Genomic DNA, 5375 nt, shown 5'->3' with positions numbered 1-5375 from the left:
AATTAACATGATCAGATTTGTAGGCCAGAGACATGTTTGCATGATGAGAAAAGTGGTAATGTTTTGGAAAATATTAATGTGACTTTCTGACTATAAAACCTATTCAATTTATGGGAGCTTTCTGCTGAGCATTTGGATTATTACATAAGAAATACAGAAAAAGAGTTAATACTCATCTTTTGACATTCATATAGGAATTTTCCTAGCAAATTGTTAGACTTCAAAATGAGGCATCATTAATAGATGAATATTAATTTGTTTATGGTTTAATATATCAAGACCTGAAGTTAGAAAACCAAAAGGGACGATACATGCTTGGCAATTCTCAAGCTGAAAGAACTGAGGAAAACATTTAAGCCTTGAGTTGCAATATTGAAAGATTCTATGGGCAAAATATTGAATAATGCAGGAAGCATTAAAAGAAGAGGGAAGGAATACACAGAGTCACTGTACCAAAAAGAATTAGTCGATGTTTATCCATTTCAGGAGGTGGCATAAGATCAAGAACCAAAGGTATTGAAGGAAGAAGTCAAAGCTGCACTGATGGAATTGGCAAAGAACAAGGTTCCAGGAATTGACAGAATACCCACTGAGATGTTTCAAAAAACAGATGTCCCACTGGAGGCACTCCACTCGCCTATGCGAAAAGATTTGGAAACAGCTACCTGGCCAACTGACTGGAAGAGATCCATATTTTATCCATTCCAAAGAAAGGTGATTTCACAGAATGTAGAAATTATTGAACAATATCATTAATATCATATGCAAATAAAATCCTACTGAAGATAATTCAATAATGGTTGTAGCAGTGTATTAACAGACAACTTCCAGAAAGAAATGCAAGCTGGATTGAGAAGGGGACGTGGACCAAGAGATATCATAGCTAATGTCAGATGGATTTTGGCTCAAAGCAAAGAACACCAGAAAGATGTTTACTTGTGTTCTATTGACTATGCAAAGGCATTCAATTGTGTGGATCATAACAAAGTATGGATAATATTGAGAAGAATGGGAATTCCAGAACATTTGATCATACTCATGAGCAACCTGTACATAGATCAGAAGGCTGTTGTTTGAACAGAACAAGGGGGTACTGCATGGTTCAAAATCAAGAAGGGAGTGAGTCAAGGTTGTATCCTCTCATCATACTTACTCAACTTGTATGCTTAGCAAATAATGTGAGAAGATGGATTATCTGAAGAAGAACATGGCATCAGGATTGGAGGAAGACTCATTAACAATCTGTGATACACAGAGGATACAACTTTCCTTGCTGAAAGTGAAGAAGACCTGAAGCATTTACTGATGAAGATTAAAGACTACAGTCTGCAGTATGGATTGCACCTCAATATGCAGAAAACAAAAATCCTCATTACTGGACCAATAAACTGCTTCACAATAAATGGAGAAAGATTAAATTTGTCAATGACTTCATATTATGTGGTTCTATAGTCAACACTAATGGAAACAGCAGTCAAGACATCAGACGATGTATTGCATTGGGTAAATCTGCTGCAAAAGACCTCTTTCAAGTACTGAAGAGCAAAGATGTCTCCTTGAAGACTAAGGTGCACCTAACCCAAGCCATGATATTTTCAATCACCTCTTATGCAAGAGCTGGACAATGAATAAGGAAGACCAAAAAAGAGTTGATGCTTTTGAGTTATGGTGTTGGAGAAGAATGCTAAGAGTACCATGGTCTGCTGAAAGGACTAACAAATCTGTCCTGGACAAAATGCAGCCAGAATGCTCCTTGGAAGTGAGAGTGGCCAGACTTTGTCTCACTTATTTTGGTCATGTTGTCAGAAGGGACCATTCCCTGGAGAAGTATATCATGCTTGGTAAAGTGGAGGGTCAGTGAAGAAGGGGAAGGCCCTCAATGAGATGGATTGGCACGGTGGCTGCAATGATGGGCTCAAGTATAGCAAGGATCATGAGGCTGGCACAGGACCAGGCAGTGTTTCATTCTGCTGTGCATGGGGTCACTGTGAGTCAAAGATGACTCAATGGCACTAACAACAACAACAGCATATCAAGACTAGGCATGGTAGAGCAAATTGAGAGTTTCTTCCATAGTTGAAGAGAGGATATCCCAGTCTACCCTAAAGGCTAAGGCCTGACATTGACAAAAGAAAGATGGTAGTTTTGAGGTAGGTAAAGTAAACGAAAATTCTATTTTGTGGTTCAAAGAAATATGGAGAGGGGTGGAAGGGCTGGAGGAGAGCAGCCAAAAGCATTTTTACTCACTCCCATCTTGAGGATGTTAGGTGAGGAAGAGGTTTTGGTTTAGAACATCCAAGAACAGAAGAATTTATGCCCCAGTGTTTTAGTTACCTAGTGCCACTCTGACAGGAATATACCACAAACGGGATGGCTTTAACAAATAAGAGTTTATTCTTAAAATTTGGAGGCTTTAAGTCCAAGTTCAAAGTGCCAAGGCTCTAGGGGCTGGGTGAAAGTCCCTCAACCTTGGCCTTCAGTTCTGCCTAGTGAGCTGGAGGCTTTTCTTCACTCAGCTGCTGGCTGCTGAGGCTGACAAACCCAAGGTTGACAAGTAAAAAAGGCACAGTCCAAATATTACCAAACCACACAAAACCAAAAACTAAACTCACTGCTGTCAAGTTGTTTTCCAACTCATCGCGACCTCTCCTTGGGTTTCTGAGGTGGTGTATCTACAGAAGTCGATTGTCCAATCTTCCTTCTGTGGATGGCTGGTGGGTTTGAATCACCAATCTTCCAGTTAGCAGTCAAATGCCTTAGGTGCTATGCCACCAGAGCTCCTACTCAAGTCCATTAAAAGTCCCAAGATCAGCAGAGCATGGCAGGCTGCTGAACAATGACTTGGCTACATGCAGAGTTCAAGTGTGCCATAAGCTAGAGGCCATTCTCAAAGCTGCTGCTTAAGTACAAGAAGCAGACCCCATCCCTCAAGCAGCTACTCAGTTGCATGTGGTAGATACCACCATGGAGTTGATTGCCATTCTCATCATGGGTAATAACTACCACCAGCTGCCCAACCACTCAACCAGGCCCAGCCAAGTTGATATGCAACCTTAACTACCATACCCGTTTTCAGGTATCTAGGACAATATGGTTTCCATCCTCAGGTGTGACTACATTCAAATAATCTTTAACAGGGCATCATAGTTATGCAGAGAGTGTAGGAATTACTTCTCATAACTGCCAAAAGTTCCTGTATACTCAGAAAGTAGTTGAATTGAGAGCCAACAGATCTGCAATGAAATGAGATGTGAAAGAGCAAGGTGATCCTCTAGAAAAGACAGGACGGACCTTCTAGATCTGGGGTGCCTAGAATACCAAAGATATGAGACCTAGTCAGAGATGGCTACCAGGCCCCTGGCCAAGCTGAAACATCACAGATCAGGTTTGCTTCAGCCACCAACTTCAAGTACAGGACCATAAGCAACTATAAATGATGCCACCAGAGAAACCGAAGAAGGCAGAGGACACCCTTAAATCCAGATACCTTTTGTTCCAATGCCTCAAAGTTAGTAGCTCCCCACCTTTGATATTCTCAAATAACATCTATAATGCTATTTAGGAAAAAAGGTAGAACTCTGAGAGACAGGATCTTACCTAAAAAAACTGAACTTTACCTAAAACAACAATTAAAATACTGATTGAACCCAGGTTCCTGAATTAAACTGAAGACACATTGCTCTTCCTCTCTCATTCCTTATGAGATTCCATGAAGATGACTAAAACATTTTAAGTAAAATGAAAGTTCTAATTTTTCTTTTCATACCTGAGATTCAATGCTAGTAATTGCTATCACTGTACACTTATAAACTTAATCATTAGCTTGAGATGTCCACTATTGCAATCAAAATCCTACCAATCATTCAAGCCCTAACTCAAATGATACATTCTCTTTAAGTATGATTCCCTCTGCCCCCCCCCCACAAAAAAGTCACTTTATTTTATTCCCATGGGATTTTATTTGTAGTTCTCTTACAGACATAATCACATAAGTTTAGTTTACATGAAGAATCAGATTTGAGAAGGATCTTAAGTATATCTTAATTCAACCCTTTATTCATATTGAATCCCTAGACAAGAAGTTGTTTATCCTCCAATAAATAATAAACTAAAATCCTCATGACATAATCTAAAGTTTTCCCCATTCTAGGCCAAAAGCTGTCTTCCAATAAGGTAAATACAAAGGCTTTCATTCTTCCTTCTGCTTGTCATGAAAAATAATTATAATCCTTTTTCCTTCTGGTGCACATATATATTCAGTTTTTGGGCTAACTGCTCCTAGTTCTTATGAACATTTCTGATAATGCATTTTTTTTTTTTAGTCCCTCTATCACCCTGGACACTTTCCTCTGGATAATTCCAATTTTCCTAGAAGTCCCTAGGTGGACACACCAGGTGTGGAAATATAATAAGAATATAAAAAGGAAAATAGGGTGGGCTATCACTATCTTTGTTCTATATGTCAGACATCTTGTAACACAGCCCAGAAGCATGTTAGATTTCCTGACAGTGATAATACTCTGCTCACACATTCTGAGTTTACAATCACATAAAAACATACACCTCTTTCCCTAACATTTATTATTTCTCCTGTGATGCTATGAATTTTAAACACATAATTTAGTATTTGCAGAGAGAAGATACTCAGTACCATTTGCTGAATTATTTGATTGAACTTCAGTACTTTGAACGTATTTAATTTTATTGCTTCAACTAGCCTAGGATTGTATTAAAACCAAAGTAAAAGTAGGTTACAAAGTCATTTTGGTAGACTCGTAAGTGCTGAGGTGTCAGACAGAGGTCGTTCTTACACAATCCATGGTTCCAGCACAACCCTGATTTTCATGGCTAGACAGCAAAAAGTCAGAACTAAGATCACAAGTAGAAACAAATTCCACAAAGTGTGTAATAAATGAAGGAATGTTTTTCCTTTCTTCTCATAACACTATCATAACTTTTACTATAATTTCTCACCCATCTCCACGACTCTGATTCTTACTCTCAAATGTCATATTTGGATTTGGTAAGAATATCATAACACCAGATATAAATACTTTCTATCATCTGCATACTCTTTGATATCCCTACAGTTTATCTCTGCTGAACTGTTGTAACCCTGAACTCTATTGGATCTCCCCCTACATGTATGTGTTGTGTTTCTCTCTTCAGCTTCTATGCTGCTTTCTTGATTTTAGGTGTTCTTTAAAGTTCAACTTCTGACATTATTCTTTTCCATTTTTAAGGCTATCAATTCTCATCTCTCCTTAATGTTTTAATTCTCACTTTTATCATCGAATTCCTACATTATAATTCTGAAAAAAAGCCATTGCTTTATTTCCAACTGTCTAATGAACACTTTTATTTACATTCCCATA

The sequence above is a fragment of the Orycteropus afer genome, unplaced genomic scaffold (assembly GCF_000298275.1).
Source record: "Orycteropus afer afer isolate SDZICR_OR568_19922 unplaced genomic scaffold, OryAfe1.0 scaffold00016, whole genome shotgun sequence".
NCBI classification, from domain to species: domain Eukaryota; kingdom Metazoa; phylum Chordata; class Mammalia; order Tubulidentata; family Orycteropodidae; genus Orycteropus; species Orycteropus afer.
Note: the sequence above shows the minus strand (reverse complement) of the source record.